Source organism: Leptonychotes weddellii, chromosome 1, assembly GCF_054177405.1.
Source record: "Leptonychotes weddellii isolate Sample4059 chromosome 1, ASM5417740v2, whole genome shotgun sequence".
Lineage (NCBI taxonomy): Eukaryota > Metazoa > Chordata > Mammalia > Carnivora > Phocidae > Leptonychotes > Leptonychotes weddellii.
In genome coordinates this window covers 177,018,129-177,035,397 of record NC_138369.1, presented here as the reverse complement: position 1 = coordinate 177,035,397, position 17,269 = coordinate 177,018,129, and the positions used below count along the sequence as shown (strand labels likewise).

At 39.4% G+C, this 17,269-nt stretch overlaps 2 protein-coding genes and 1 long non-coding RNA gene across 10 annotated transcripts in view; 2 read left to right on the top strand and 1 right to left on the bottom strand.

Annotated features, from left to right (window-relative positions):
- Positions 1-17,269, bottom strand: part of JAM2 (junctional adhesion molecule 2) — a 427,760-nt gene that overhangs the window by 1,847 nt on the left and 408,644 nt on the right. The gene's annotated exons all lie outside the window — the stretch shown is intronic.
- The window catches only part of APP (amyloid beta precursor protein), a 257,221-nt gene that overhangs the window by 30,537 nt on the left and 209,415 nt on the right, over positions 1-17,269 (top strand). The gene's annotated exons all lie outside the window — the stretch shown is intronic.
- The window catches only part of LOC145716877 (uncharacterized), a 42,427-nt gene that overhangs the window by 20,719 nt on the left and 4,439 nt on the right, over positions 1-17,269 (top strand). The window lies entirely within an intron of this gene.

The following is a 17,269-nucleotide window of genomic DNA, read 5'->3' as shown; positions in this document are numbered from 1 at the left end:
CCCATATCCTTATTTAGCTTCCTCTTAAATACTGAAGCTCCTCTAAGGAACCCCAGGAGTCCAGAGAGTACAGTTTGAAAACCAGGGGTCTAAGGGCCAGTTTGTGGTTTGTCAAGGGGAAGGTCATTGTAGTCTCTTCACAGATCTAGCAGTGAGAGACAGATTTGCCTTGGAGTCAGGGCCAAGACTTAATTCTACGTTAGAAACAAGCTTTATTTTTTTTCAGAAAATAACCAGCCTGTGTTCTGGGTTCATTGTCTACCTTATAGGTTGCTCAAAGTTTAGATATAAGGAAGTAATCACAAAATTTTACAATAGCATTTTTTTTTTTTGAGATTTTATTTACTTGAGAGTGAGAGAGAGCAGGAGGGGTGGGGAGCGGGCAGAGGGAGAGGGAGAAGCAGACTCCCCGCTGAGCAGGGAGCCCAATGCCTGGCTTGATCCCAGGACCCCCCTGGGATCATGACCTGAGCCGAAGGCAGATGCTTAATCGACTGAACCACCCAGATGCCCTCCCACAGCATAGATTAGGTGGACTGAGGTAAATTAACTGCTGAAAATAGATTAGGTGGACTGAGGTAAATTAACTGCTCATTAAAAATCCACATTTTGAAATTATTTATAAGTCAAATTGCTATAGAAGCTGAAGATGAATTACAGAGTTCAGACTTCTGCCTTATAATTCAAATGTCAGTTTTTCTTAGGGGGGCCAAGCATTGCAGAAACTTCACTGAGAGCCTAAACAATTTTGTGCACGTTAAAAAATAGCATTCCTTAGAGCCTGATGGCACCAGGGTGGAGAAGAATCATTAGATTATCTATTTATTTTTTAAAGATTGTGATTCTCTGGTGATTGCCTATCACTAGTGTGTGTGTTGTTTGTGTGGGGTGGGGCAGTTGTGTGTGGGATGTGGGAGGTGGTATGTGGGGTGTGTGCAGGCGTGGGGTGTGGTGAGTTGGGTGCATGTGAGTATGTGTTGGGTATGTGGGGGCATGTGTGTGTTCTCATTCAGAGGCATTGGGGTGCAGGATGAGAGGAGCACAGATGTGCATGTGACAAAACTTTTTTTTTTTAAGATTTATTTATGTATTTGAGAGAGAGAGCACGCATGTGCACAAGCAGGAAGGAAAGAGAATCTCAAGCAGACTCGATGCTGAGGGCTGAGCCTGACACGGGGCTCGGTCTTACAACCCTGAGATCAGGACCTGAGCTGAAATCAAGAGGACGCTTAGCTGAAGCTGCACCACCCAGGCGCCCCAACAAAACTGTTTCTTAAAGACAATTCCAGATATTCCTACCTCTTGTTTTCTCTGTTGCTTCCTCCCAAGTATACACAAAACACTCCTGGTTTCGGGAAATTGGGAAGATGGAAGTCTAGGATGAGAAGGAGGGAAAGGCAGGCAAGGGCTCTTAAACCTCTAGAATCTTCCAGGAAAGGCGTGCACTCAACATCTGATGGAGGACTCCCCGTTTGGCAAATGAAGATACTTAAGAATGAGTTTGTACAATAACGAGCATGTTGACTTCTCTAAGTAGTTTGCGTTTTTCTTGATATATGGCTGTGGAAATTGGAAATGAAAATTTGGGGTGGTAACAACGGAAGGCGGTCTGTATGAAGTGATTGGATTGAATTTGCATGATTTCAGGAGAAAACTTCTGGATTTTGAATGTTTTCTCATGGTTGTATGGTGACTAGTTAGGAAGTGATACAAAATTAAAGGATTTCCACTGATACGTACTTGAATGTCCTTTAGCGACAGGAAGTCTTGCGTCCCCAGTGGCTGCTTTAGTCCCTGTAAGCTCTCTGGTACACTGGGGAGGTCTTGAATCCTGGGTGAGAGAGTCTGGTGCTGTTGCTATAGAGGCAGTAATATTCACCAGCTTTACCTTCTTGATAAGCTAAGAATTTAAGAAGGTAATTCTAATCCTGGCTTTATCTTTGGCTTTCTATCTGATTATGCACAGAACATAGTTATGAGGGATGATATCTCTTGCAGCCTATTCATAGCAATAGTGTGAGTGCATGGCTCTTTAAAAATACTCAGGGAGGGGCGTTTGGGTGGCACAGTTGGTCAAGTATCGTTTAGGCTCAGGTCGTGGTCACAGGGTTTTGAGCATCTGGCTCCACGCTCAGTGTGGAGTCTGCTTGAGATGCTCCCTCTCCCTCTGACCTCCCACTCGTGAGTTCTCTCTGTCTCTCAAATAAATAAATAAAAGTCTTTAAAAAAATACAAGGGGTTGGGCACTGTTGTATATATGCAGAGATGTGAGGACATGTTAGGATGGTGGATGATTTTGAATGAGAATCTTATTGAGAGTGGAGTGGTGACAATTTTTAGTCTCACTTTAGATATTTAGAAACATTTAGGTTATAAGAAATACCAGATAGTTTACTTCAAGAAAGTGGTCAGCCGTGCTTTTTGGGGAAATCATTCTAAATCATATGTTAAAGACATACAGTCTCATTCTGAATTTTGACTTATTCGCAATAGATACTACAATGTAATCATGGGAAATTAGTATGATTATCACTGCTCTGGGACAAAAGGGTGGAAACTGAAAGCAACAAATGGGTTGCTCTGCTAGAAATTGAAGCAAATATGTATAAATAATCATAGACAGGCAAACATTGCTTTTCCTTTAAATGGTATACTTCTTAAAGGAATTCTGTCGTCAGAGAATTAGTATAAAAGGTTGAATGTCATTTTGTAGATGTCTGAAATCAAAGTCATTAACCAATTAAAGTTCTAGATCAGAGCCAGGCAAAGAGATTTATTATCCTAGGCAGCCATAACATCTCTATCTTGATGCAGGAAGATTTTCTTGTATTGGTTCTTAATAGTTTGATATTGAAAAGGGAGCATTTTCCTTTATTCTAATTGTTAATCAGCTCTAATAGCCAAAAAGATACGGAATAAGATTGTACACCTAATGCATGGTCTAATGATTCATCTCCCTAGTAATTATAATGAATAATTAAGACATTCAAACTTAATCTGGATCTAGCATCACACAAATATTAGGTGAGTCCTGAAATCAAAATGTTGTGGCAAATGTATTAATAAAAATTGCGTATGCAGTATTGTTTCCTTCTGATTACTCAGTAGCTATCAGATTTATCTTTTTGACATCGAGCTTTAGCAATGAAGTGTATATAGTGAACTTCTAGTGTAGAATAGGTGAACTTGGAAATCACTTCCACATTTCTTTACTGTCTTGTATCAAAGCCCATTCTTAATGCATTTTTACTTTTGGGGTCTTTGCACTTAGATTTTAATATAGGCACTCAAGGAGGGTTCTTTGGGGAGTCAACACAGATTATTTTCCTTAGAAATGGCTTTTACGGGCACCTGGTTGGCTCCGATGGAAAAGCATGAGACTCTTGATCTTGAGGTCTTGAGTTCTAGCCCCATGTTGGGTGTAGAGATTACTTAAAAATAAGCAAACTTAAAAAAAATGGCTTTAAAACTAAAAATACTATATTTGGTAACATAATTTCCTGGGTTTTTAAAACTAAGTTGAAGTAACCAAGTATTTGTGTGTTCTTTGGGCAAGCACCGTGCCAGTGGATTCAGGATTTACAGAGACAAATATTTGCTGTGAATGCTAAACCAGTATCCCGGTAATAAGTAGATAGCTTATACTGCATAATGGAAAATATAAAGTTCTGTCATAGGTAAGGAGTAAGAGAGAATTTTATTTTAATGTGGGGGAGGACTAAAATTAATTACTTAAAGAGGAGTGACTTTTATATCCTGGACTTTAAAAGTCTTAATCCAGTGCACTGGGGCCCTTGTAGATTTTAGTTTAATCAGTTTTAGTTTGCTGAATTATGTAATGGGTGCAAGGTGCAGATTTAATTATGAGGCTGAGGTAAAATCAAAATTAAGGCATATGGCATATATAATACTAATTTAAAAAAATTTTTCCCATTAGATGGAGTCATTTCTAGTGAGCCTCACATGCCATATATAAAGCATGCCTTCTTACCATGGCAAGGCAATTTTTCCTTGAGTTTGTTTGAACCCTATTTACAAGATTAATTCTTTATCTAGTGGCAGAGCTCGACTGATCAGTTGTCATTGAAAGATTAGATGGACAGTTTATTTGTAGTTGTGTAATATGGTGAGGAGTTTGTTTTAGTATTTTTCCTTGTTTTAGGTGAAAAAAACCTAATTAATTCACACTAACCTGTGTAATTGTAGAACCTCCTCTGTAATAAATTGAGTGTCAAATTTGAGTTTCATGATTGATAATTCTGAAGGTTTGAGATGCCAGATTATGCTATCTTTCAACCATATCATGTTATATGTAACATATTCTATAATCTCACTGATCAGTTAGGTGGATCTCTTAGATAGTTTGAATTAGGTATTCAAGTCAGTTGTCAATAAGTTAGGCTTTGTAATTTAGAGGAGCTTGTTATAATTGGGTATTTTTCTGTTATTACTGAGTAGCTTGTTTTGGCTATAAAATATTGTCCATCGGTGCTTAAATTTTACATAGTGTAGTAAACATTTTCTTATTTCCTTTACTATTTAAGCATGTACATCCATTGCACAGTTGATGTCTCTGCAAAAGTTTCATAATTTGTTTTGTCTTAGTAAAAGGAGCCAACAAGTATTTTGAGTGACTGGTTGAACATATTGTTCTAGACTCAGTTGTGTTTAAGGGGAAAAAAAAAGTTTATAGACTCACAGTGAACTATAAAGTGGTTACGTTTTGCTAGAAAACCTTGGTGTTTCTTGGGTAAATAATGAAGTGTTTTACTTTATGGGTTTTTTCACCATAGCATAAATTTATATTACCCAGGAATTAGGTATCCTCAAAGGAAAAGAATAGAATTTATCTTAGTAGTGAACTCCCATCTAAAAGATGGTTTTGGCTGTTTTAAGTAGATCCCCCTCCCCCCTGCTTTTCTGCGGTGGTGAGGGAGGAAGGAAGGGAACACTGACTACTAAAAATACGAATTGCTAAGTAGAAGCCCAGTCTTTTTGTTTGGGTGTTAAAGCTTGCATATTTGTGCTGTCCAGACCTGACACATTTAGAAACGGGAATTTGCCTGTAGCATAGTCTTAGGCAAACAGTTTAGTCATTCTCTAATATTTTAAGGTTAGAGAATGCCCTGTGGAATGTTCTGAATACCCAAAGCAGCTTTCTTGAGGATTTGGAGTATTATAAAATATGGAGAAGTGTAGGACTTGCAGAGCTGGTACCTACAATTCAATGAGAATCTCGTTAGTTTGGTGCGCTATAAGCCACTTTGTCATGGGCAAGCATGTTTCCTTACGAAGAGAATCTTTGTTCTTTCCTACAGAAGTTGTGTCATTACTTGAAACGTTGATGCAGGGCCACCTCCAGAGAAAACAAGACTGCCAGTCTTCAAACAGAAACTCAAAGCAAGAAGGTTTTCTTTCATAGATGTTTTAAACTTTAAATCTAATCTGTGAATAACGAGATGACCTAATTATAGCAATTAAAAAAAAAATTCTGCTGTGTTTTAAACATAGCAAAATAATGCTCTGTGTCTCGTTTTGATTCTGAATATAACCTTCATGGGAATTACAGTCTCTGTTAGTTTCTAATGGGAAGTGTAGCCAGTCTGGCTTTCATGTGACCTTGAACACTTTATAGCTTCTTCAGTGAAAATGAGCACAACAGTTCAATGTAATATTTAATTAAGGGAAAGCATTATTTAAGAGATAGTGAAGTTCTGGGTATTATGTTAATTATCTTTTACTTATCTGGTGCTTTTTATTTATCACCGTAGTCGAGCTCCCCAATATCACAAGCCATGTATAAAGATCTGTAAAGGTCTTCTGAAGGCCTTTCCTTTATAGAAAGGGAAATTTAATTTAGGAGTCAGGCTGACTTCTCTCTCACTTGTGTGAAAATGGGAAAATCAGAAGTAATTTGTATTCTCCATTGTGAAATCCGCAGTAGTTCATGCTTTGTGTTGTGGAAACAAAAGCATTAATTTTTTCTACTCTTGGCTATATGCTTTTAGTTCAGAGTTATGACATCGAGGACTCCTGTCTTTTCTTAGTTCTTATCCACTCATTATTTTTACTTAGTATCACATTGTTGAATTTTACAAATATGATATTGGAATCCAGGGATGTGATTTCAGTGTTTGCACCTGTCATCAGCCTTCTCACATTTATTTCACTAAATGAAAATCTAACTTTACTTGTAATAAATCGCATTGATTCAGTTTACCTATATAGTTTAAAAGGCAAAAGACTTAGAATTTTGCATCATATTGGAACCTTATGAAGTTCTTTATTTTTATTTTATTTATTTATTTTTTATTTTTTTGCATGTTTCTAAGTGCCTATGACTTTTGAAATATTCTGGTGGGGAGCACATAGTTATTCTTACCATCTGTTTTCTTGCTCTGCATGCTACATGTCATGTAAATTGTTTTGCCCTCTAGGCAAAGATTTGATGCTTTATCATCATAAGTTCTATGGGCACTTGGTGATACTCCTTGCCCTGTTCTGCCCCCCTTTTTTAATTAATTAATTAATTTTTTTTAAAGATTTTATTTATTTATTTGACAGAGAGAGAAAGAGACAGCTAGAGAGGGAACACAAGCAGGGGGAGTGAGAGAGGGAGAAGCAGACTCCTGGCTGAGCAGGGAGTCCGATGCGGGGCTCGATCCCAGGACCCTGGGATCATGACCTGAGCCAAGGGCAGGGGCTTAACGACTGAGCCACCCAGGTACCCCATCGCCCCCCTTTTTTTAATAAAAGATTTTATTATTTTGAGAGAGAGAGAGAGAGCATGTGGGGGAGGGGCAGAGGGAGAGCAAGAGACTCTTGAGCTGACCCCACGCTGAGCATGGAGCCCGATTGGGGGGCTCGATCCCATGACCCTGAGATCATGACCTGAGCGGAAATCAAGAGTCAGATGCTTAACCGACTGAGCCACCCAGGCTCCCCACCCTTGTTCCCCGTAAGACTTTTTTGTGGTTTTATTTATTTTGATTTACTCAAAATGACCTGGTTAAATTTTGCTTGGTCATTATTCAAGTATCTTAGCATGTTTTTCAAATTGTGTACCAAATATGATAAATGTGCTATATTTGTAATATATTAGAAGACTCCCATGGCCAAATACATTTGGGAAACTTGGTATATAAAAAAAAAAAATGTTAAACTGGCTTCATTATTATAGGATTTTCGCATAGCCTCCCAGATTCATCTTGAAGGGTCCATTTCCCGTGTGTGTTTGACAAGAGAATCACCCCCTCCCCCTTGCCCCAGGGAATAACTGTTAACATCTCTTGGAAACTGTTTTTGAGAACACTGATTTAGAAATTAAATGAGACATTTTTTAATACTTTGAAAAACATGTCTTAAACTCCACCAGGCCCTTTGAATATATGTTACTTAGTGATTAATAACATTGGTATGAGCTTGCAACAAAAAATTTCTTATGTGAGAGAAGTTCTCTGTAAAGAAATGCATTGAATACATTGTAGCTAAACAAAACCGAAAATTCTTAACGTCTTGAAATTTCCTATAGTTCCTTCACCCTGTTTAGAATCCTTGACATTCACTGATAGTAAACTGTCAGAGTGGACTTCGTGAACCTTATAATCGACACTTGAAACCTGCATGAATTAAAATATCTCAGATGGGGCGCCTGGGTGGCTCAGTTGGTTAAGCGACTGCCTTCGGCTCGGGTCATGGTCCTGGAGTCCCGGGATCGAGTCCCGCATCGGGCTCCCTGCTCGGCGGGGAGTCTGCTTCTCCCTCTGACCCTCCCCCCTCTCATGTGCTCTCTCTCATTCTCTCTCTCTCAGATAAATAAATAAAATCTTTGAAAAGAAAAAAAAATAAAATAAAATATCTCAGATGGTTCAAAAATACTGTGTCAGCTTGGTGAGTCAGATCTGCCACATTGAGCTTGCAGGTTTGTGGCTGGGTATGATGGCATTGTGTAGTTACTAGTTTGTCTCTTAGAAACAACTTGGCAGGCAGACATTTTGCAGATAATTGAGGAAAGATTGTCTATTTCAAGTGGCATAAGACATTCTTTAAACCAGTATGTCGTATCTGGTTATATAGTCAGCATTTTCTTTAGAACAGAAAATCCTCTCAGGATTCCTGAATAAGTAGCAGACATCTTTGTGGGGATAACTCTCAGGAGATTTCAAGTCCTGTATTTCATTAGTTCAGTCTCTCTGGATGTCTCAGGAAGCGCTCATACTAGAATCCCTTCTTTCTTCCTGCTAAATCCCAGCTGAGTCAATATGATTAGCTCTCTGTAAAACAAATGACCTGCTATCCATGTTATGGACATTTATGAATTTTAATCTCATAATAACCTATGTGGTGGGGTGTTATTATATCCATTTTAGAGATGAAGGAAATCAAGAGTTAAAGAGTTTTCCCTCCAAACAGCTGGTAAATACTAGACAATTCGACCTCTCCCTTTTGATTTCAAGGTTCATATTGGTACCTTCAGGTGTGGGTTCCCTCAACCAGGTCCTTCTACCGGGACCCTGAACCATCTGTGAGCTCCCTGAGGTCTCTAGAGGTAGAGGCGGTGTTAGATTTGACTAGGTTTATAGGTGCAGGTACAGTATATGAGGAAGTTTCTGGAAACAATTTTTTTTTTAGTCCTGTCTTTTCATAGGACTTTTGATTAATGTAACCTGTGAGCATACACATGTTAGTCCTGTAGAGTTGATAAGCTATTCAAAGGGATTCCAGTGGTTTAGCCCTCTCTCGCTTTGTCTTGAGTCCTTCTTTATGAAATGATTGGTTAGAGTTAGGCCAGAATTACCCGTGGGCAGAAGATCTGGTTGGATTTCTTGGTCTTGGACCCCTTGTAATGAGTGCATGATCCTGTGTTCTTGTCAGTGTTGCTTAGAAGCCGTTACCACCCCTTTTGTGTGTGTTCATAGGTTGGATAATTAACACTCAAGACTTTTTTTTTTTTTTTAAGATTTTATTTATTTATTTGACAGAGAGAGACACAGTGAGAGAGGGAACACAAGCAGGGGGAGTGGGAGAGGGAGAATCAGGCTTCCCACAGAGCAGGGAGCCCGATGCGGGGCTCCATCCCAGGACCCTGGGATCATGACCTGAGCCGAAGGCAGACGCTTAAGGACTGAGCCGCCCAGGCGCCCAACGCTCAAGACTTCTTAATTGTTAGGTTATTGTTATAGATTGACCCATAAAGAGTTAATACGTTTTTTTTTTTATTATTGTCTACATAATAAATAATACTGGGCCACTCTTGAGTGGGGTATTTTATTATCTATAATGTTAATGACTTGATATTCCACATATCTTTTAAAAATCAACATATATCTTTTTTTGTATCTGTGGAAGGCAAGGTATATTTTGTACAACTTACAAAGTTGAGCTTTTTACATTATTTCAGTTGAATTAGTTATTTCAGTGTTCTGGTAGGAAATCTATTTGGTTCAACTATTTGAGCGCCAATATTGTTGTAAGTTTTATCCTAGAAATACAGAGATGAGTGGGACATGACTCTTTCACCCTGAGGAAGAGGCTAGGTAAGGGTTTTCAACCTAGGTGCGCTATTGACATTTTGAGCCAGGTAATTCTCAGTTGTGGGAGGCAGGGGGAGGCTACCCCAGTTCGTGATGGTATGTTTAGAAACAAAAGCAACACCAAAATTGTGACATTTAGCTTTCCTGAGACCCTTGAGCCTCTACCTAGAAACAATTCATGGAGCTCAGAATGCAAGGTGACTCATGATCCATGTGGGCTAAAAAGCTTTCCCTGGTAGAGATCCACTGCATAGCCTAACAGCATTGGCAAGACTGGTGCCAAGTTAAAGCAGCTCTTTCCTAAATATTGGCTGTGCTTACAAAAGAAAGAGAGTGCATGTGGTTATTTGAGAGTTTACCTTCATTAGGCCAGAGTATTTTCATGTTAGGTGTCCCTCATGTCATTCCCTCTTTAGAAAAAAGCCGTGCCTGTAAAACACCTTCTAGCAAATCTGAAAGGGTACCTCCATTCTAATTACTTAGAATTCTTATTATTTAGAATTATGTACCATGAGCAGCTGCAATAATGTAGGAAGCCTGACTCTACATGCTGTTGTGGGCATGTGTGTGTGTATGTGGAGGGGGGGCGGTTCACAGCTGTGTACTTCTCTTGGTTTATTTGAACAGATTTGTTTTAAAAGTTCAGCTTACATAAATAGCCCATGGGTAGAGTTCTTGGTAGAACTTAAATCTTCGCAACACAGTGTAATGCTTCTCTTCCTCAGGGGCAGGCTATGGTCTGTATTACATGGTTTTTCTCTATTTTAGGGCTTATCCCTCTGTGCAAATGTCAGAAAGATTTCCCTGTGGCCCAGGAATGAGTTAGTGATGGAAGATTCCAGACCATTCTTTCCCCAGGTTACATAGACACAGTATGCCATGACATATAACAGCAACCCTGCACAGCTCCATTAAACATCTGCTAGTTTTGAAAATTAAAATAATTTCCCATCACTCAAGGCAATGAAATGCAGATGGATTGATCACCCATATTGATAAGAGAACTCCTGGTGTGATGGGCACACGGAGGTCATGGCAGAATGGGACATGTGCTGATCAGACTGGGGAGTGGTGACTAGAGTGACTATTCCTTTCCTTCTTCCATCCCATTGGGATGAACTCGAAATCTCTCGCATGATGTATTCTGACACTTGTTGCTGTCAGCTGGGCAGGTCCTGCACATTCCTTCCCCGCCACCAGCACCCCACGGGGTCCCATCCTTGAAATTCACAAGCCTCAGAGTTCTCTCCACCTCTGCTTCCATTTTCTGCCTTTGCTGCCCATTTTTCTCCTGCTGCTTAAGCTCATGCTGTGTCCTTGGCCATGCACTTCTCTCCTTTGCCTACACCCCAGGCTCAGCTTCTCCATTATGTATGGTAGGCACAGTGCCTTGGGCCTGTGATGCTCTTAGGGGCCCATGAAAATGTTTCGATTTTAATTTCTTTTAAAATCAGAAGGGGGGCGCCTGGGTGGCTCAGTCGGTTGAGCGTCTGCCTTCAGCTCGGGTCATGTTCCCAGGGTGCTGGGACCGAGCCCCGCATCGGGCTCCCTGCTCAGCGGGGAGTCTGCTTCTCCCTTTGACCCTACCCCCCTCATGCTCTGTCTCTCTCTCTCTCACTCTCTCAAATAAATAAATTAAATCTTTAAGAAAAAAATAAAATCAGAAGGAAAAAACGACTGTAGTAATGAATATATGCTAAGGAATCTAGCCTGAATTAGTCACCTTTATACCACCATAGCCTTAAAATACCAGTTTTAATTTTTTTGGAGAGAAAGGGGTCCACAAAAGAAGATCATGTGCCCCTGCGCTCCCCTCATACACAGATGGGTTGTTGCTCTCTCTGAAAGGTGGCATTTAGCGCTCCTTGGCTATGGACATTATTACAAATTCAAGGTCATTTATACCTAACCCTTTCTTACCTTTCACACACGCTGTTCCCACACCCATGCCATGTACATTTTCTGCTCCAGTCTTTGGTCTGCCTATTCTGTGCCAACTCCCGCCCATCTCTGCCTCCTCCAAATCAAACCAGCCACTTCTTTGTCACTTTAGTACCTTTTACTAGTGAGTGGGGCCTCCTCATTTTTGTCCCCACCATTGTGTGTCCGTTGAAGTCCAGGATGTTTGGGTCACCCCTCTGCCCCCAGGCTTGAATGTATTCTGTACCTGGGAAATGTTGATTTTCATATAAGGCATCAAGCCAGAACTTTCCTGAAACATAACCCAGGAATCAAACTCTGAAGCCTTCTCTGTTAGAAGTGAGAAGGACAAATGTTTGATAGTCATCAGCATGTGGTGTTTCGCTTAGCTGTTCAACAAATAGTTTCTGTCTCTTCCTTGTAATATTTTCAGGTGTATTTTTTTACACTAGCCTTCACTTTAGGTGTTAGGTTACACAGAAATCTCTGAGAATCATTTTCGTGCTGCTGAGGGCTTTCAGCTACAGGAATGTTTTAAATAGTTGATTGGATGCTTTCTTTATTAAAGGAGTCTGGCCGCCCATACTGTTTGTGCAGATCTTGGAGTCTAGTGAGATAATCTGATTTTTTTTAAATGCTGCCTGAATTGCAAAATAGTGCTCCTCTCAGGAATGTGTTACCAAAAGTCAGGAAATTAACGATGAAGGTTACTGAGTCATGTAGATCACAAGCCACCTTGCATTTTTGCACCATGTTTTTGTTTTTTGGTTTTGGGGTTGTTTTTGTTGTTGCTGTTGTTGTTTTGTTTTTCCTAAGAGGAGCCTGAGGTCCTCAAACAAGTCGGGCTCTTGCTGGCATTTGGGAGTTGGTAAAGACAGGAGTGTGGGTGCTGTATTTTCTTTTCTTGACGTTAGGAGATTTCTCTCCTGGTGCCACAGTAGAAAAAATTCCACAGGTATCTAAGCTGGAATTTATTTTGTATTGTTCCACGCCTTTGTCAATGATTGCATTTTCTACCTGCTGGTTATTATTGTTGTATTTTTCATGCCAGGCATTCCCTAATGCTTTCCATAAATGTTTATTGAGTGCTTGTAGTGGGAGAGAGAGAGGCAAGTACTAATGAGCAAAGAGAGTCTCAGGTAGACAGTGAAGTACGGATGGTTCATTTTATGATTTTGCGACTTTGGGATGGCCTGAAACGAAAATGATATGCATTCAGTAAAAACGGTACTTTTGAATTTGGATCTTTTCCTGGGCTCGTAATCTGTGGTACAGTCCTCTCTCCTGATGCTGGGCGACCGTAGCCAGCCGCAGCTCCCGGGGTAAACAAGGCGATCACGAGGGTAAACAACCAGCACACTGACAACCATTCTGTTTTTTGCTTTCAGTACCTTGTTCAAGGAATTACACGAGGTATTCAGCACTTTATTATAAAATGGGCCTTCTGTTAGGTGATTTTGTCCAACTGTGGGCTAATACAGGTGTTAGCACGTGTAAGGTAGGCTAGGCTAAGCTATGATGTTCAGTAGGTTAGGTGTATTAAATGCATTTTTGACTTAAGATATTTTCAGCTAACAATGGGTTTATCGGGATGTAAGCCCATTGTTAAGTCAAAGAAGATCTGTATCTCATCTTGTTTGCAAAGACTGGGAATCCTTGTTCACACACTTGAAGTATGTAGACATTATGTTTTCTTCTACTCTAACAGATAAAATTTAGATGAATACCTTCAGGTGGTACCATCAACTCATCCTCGTAGTAAGAGCACCCTACATACTTAATTGCCTTCATTTAGATCATATCTTTGCCCCTAAATAACCAGTTGGTTCTGTTCTCACGTAGAGATAAAGAAGCTAAGATTCAGATGTTATGTCACTGAAACTGACATTGGAAGTAAGTGGAAATGTAAGACCTCAGATATATGTGTGTGTGTGTGTGTGTGTGTGTGTGTGTGTGTGTGTATTCTTTTGCTCCTGGTCTTCTATTGTTTCTGCAACATTTTTTTTAAACGTAGCCAAGAAAATAGAAATAGTCTTCACTGTTACCTCCCTTCAGAATTTTTTTCTCCTAGTATCGTAGTTCATAACAGTCTTTATTCTGATAGGAAAGGCAATTCAAACAATTCTTATTGTGAGTCCAGAGCTCCAGAAAGGGAAAGCTTCTTTGAGAAATGGCTTGGTGCCTTATTGAAGAAGGATAATCTGCTTCTGCTTATCAGGCAAATAGTTTGAAACTTAAACTTTGAGTACTCTTCAGTGTTACAGCTCTGGAGGAAAAGAAACAATCTTGGCTTACACTAAAAGTGATAAGTTAACAGAATACAATTTGAAAAATGAGCAGGAATGCTGTTGGAATGTTACCGTAGATTCCTCACATCAACATAATACTCTTTCTGAATTTCTATTACACTTGCAAAGCAGTTTTCTCCTAAAACAACAGTCCTAGTAATAAAAAGACAATAGCATGAGAGTTTTAAGCAGACAGGAAAAGTAGATGATAGGTAAATATTATGCGACTTTGAAAGGAAATAAACCAAAGGACATAATGTAAATACCCTGTCTACATATTAAAAATAAGGTACTTCATGTTCTCCTCCTGAAATAGTTCTACAAATATTCTAAAAGTAGAAATAGAAAGGTGAATTTCAAGATCATGAATTCTTTGATGCCACTTGACATATGGATATTCGAACTCTTATCCCATATAACATGATTATTTATCATCTTTCTTGGTCCAACAGACTGTAGGTGGTTTCTTGTCTATGCGTAAATATGAAAGTGTATGCATATGGGTGTCTGAAGAGGTATGAACAGAAGTAAATTGTAAATACCTGAATTCTTTTGTCTCCATTAACTTTCACAGAGTAAATTCTTTTATTCCCTCTTTCCCTTCCTGCTTGCCTGGTCTCCTCTCAATGTGACTTGCTTCAAACAAAATTTTTCAGAAAACTTCTCATAAAATTTGTTATCATTCTTCCACTTAGGATCTTCCTTGTTTATTGAAAACCATCTACTAGGGCGCCTGGGTGGCTCAGTTGGTTAAGCGACTGCCTTCGGCTCAGGTCATGATCCTGGAGTCCCTGGATTGAGTCCCGCATCGGGCTCCCTGCTCAGCAGGAAGTCTGCTTTGCCCTCTGACCCTGTCCCCTCTCATGTGTTCTCTCTCATTCTCTCTCTCTCAAATAAATAAATAAAATCTTTAAAAAAATTTAAAAAAAGAAAGAAAACCATCTACTAATGGCAAGGGCCAGTTGGTACCATTTTATAAGACACAAGCTCATGGGCCCATGCTAAAACATACAAGTTCCTTAAATTTGGCACTTAAATGGCAGGTCAACTGAGAGTGTTTGGAACTGTTCCACCTCGAGCTAGTAGGAAATCAGATGGAAATGACTTCCTAGAGAGGTTAGCAGTGCTCTAAGGTTGATGTGTGTACCCCTCACCCCCCTGAGAGGTGCTCTGAGATTTTAATGTACATTGAAGGGACAGTATCCTATTTTAACTTACCGGCAAAATGCACATTTTTCTAAGGGTCTGTAACCTTGTAAGTATTTTCCTACCATTTTAGTACTGAAAATTATAAAGATATTAAAGGATATGGATATTCTGTAATGTACCAGGCCCAGATGTATATACGGCTCCGTCACTAAGGACAGCCCAAGACTAGGGATCCCATTACCCATCTCTCCCCATGTTAGCCCTGTGTGTCTCTCTGCCTGTGTTCGGCTCATAGTGGTCTAGAACCTAAAACCTGGTCGAAGCTATGAAGGAAAGTAGGGATGAATTTCTGGGCTGACAAATGGTAGAGGAATATGCCCATTTTTCTTTCCAGTCCAAGTCATATGGGTAACTCTAGGATGCAGATGTGTGGGTATGGCCCTCCTGTTCATGGTCTGATTAAGTGATAAACTGGCTCCATTTGTAAACCCACTACCTCTTTTGGAAGTTTGTTTTCCATTTTATGCCCCCAGCTACGGTTTGTTCAAAGACTTCTTGTTCTTTCTCTTCTCCCCATCTAATGATCGCTTGGGACTCTTTCTTCTGTGTTGGACATTATGAGTGGGTCAGTATTGCAGTGGTAAAAAGAAAAATAAAGAGAAAAGGAAGAACTAGACTTTTAAATATGCACTTATTTGTACCTTAAGCATGTCAGCGTATAAGCCTTATTATGCTCTAGAATATGCAGTGCTACAGATAAAGTGCTATTGATAAAGTCCATTTTAGAGTTGTGTCCTTAGATAGTGATGAATATGATATATATTTTTTAAAGATTTTCTTTATTTTGAAGGAGAGAGCACAAGGGGAGGGAGGGGCAGTGGGAGAGCGAGAAAATCTCAAGCAGACTCCACATTGAGCTCAGAGCCCAGCGAGGAGCTCCATCCCACAACCCTGAGATCATGACCTGAGCCAAAATCAAGAGTCAGATGCCCAACCGACTGAGCCACCCAGGCGCCCTGTGATGAATATGCTATTGAATAAAAGGTAAAGATAAGTGCATCTGCCAGGTGATGAGTGAGATATCTCAAGTACTAGGTCAACATCAGAGTCTCATATTAAAGAGAGAAATGATCCTAGGAACAATCCTGACAATTTAGCTTGCAAATTATGTAGGGACAGTATGTTCCAAATCAATGAAATAAATTCTATCTAGAGCTCATAAATATTCTATTTACTTGGCTATGTCTGTGCGCTAAACCCAGCTGATATGGAGGCTTTAACTTCAGGTGCTGTCATGTGGGAGAAATCTGGTATGATCTCAACATGAGGTATCAAATGACAGAGGTACTTGTCCCAACATTCCAGAACTCTGTGCATCCCCTTTTCTCACCCTACCCTCTTCTGCACACACCTCCTACAGAGGGCTGAGCCGGGCTGTGTGTGGCCAGTCTCCTCACTCCTTGTGTTCAGCAAGCACATGCTGCTCGGTGGGGTATGATCTTAATGTGAGTATTTAGTGATGAAATTTGCATGTTCTTTGCTGGGAGGAGTGTAATTAGAATAAGATTTTGCATTCGCACAGCCACGTGGAAAATGTGAGGCAGGAGCATTGTCTATTTAATAGCATTAGACTGTTTTCATTAAAATATTTTCTTTTAAAAACATATTGAGTGAAAACAAAATACATTTAATTCATTTTTAAAAACCTGTCCATTTAAACAAATTGTCATTTACAGAGATCTAAAGAAATAGAATGAAAAATTTAGAAGCCCACAAAATCAGTCAGATATAAATATAGTAGCAATTGATTACCATCTTCTTAAAAGCTTCAGGGCATGTGTTTGGAGCATCATCTTATTTATTTAGCGCACAGATCTTTGTTTTCAGTTTTAGGAGGTAAAACCAAGAGAATATGGCTCATATGCCACAGTTAAGCCATTGTTTTATCTGATCCCTGCCTTATATCAAATATTTATCAGGTTTCTGGATATAAATGTGCTGGTCTGTGCCAATTGAACTAATTGAAGTCCTCACTTCCAAGAGATTATAAGAAAGACTGAGAGGAAGTGATATGAGTGCAATGAGATTGATGAGAGACAAATGGCTAATATGTTGACATGAACATTTATTACTGCATTTTAAATTCTGTACTGGCTTGTGTCTGACATGTTTAGGGTAGCACTGTCTACTAGAAATATACTGTAAGTCACATATTTAATTAAAAATTTTCTAGGAGCCACATTTTTAAAAAGTAAAACAATTGGAATTAATTTTAATCGTATATTTTAAGTTTAACCCACTTATCATTCAACATATGAAAATTATGAATGAGGTATTTTACAATATAATCTTTCATACTAGGTCATCAAAATCTCAACT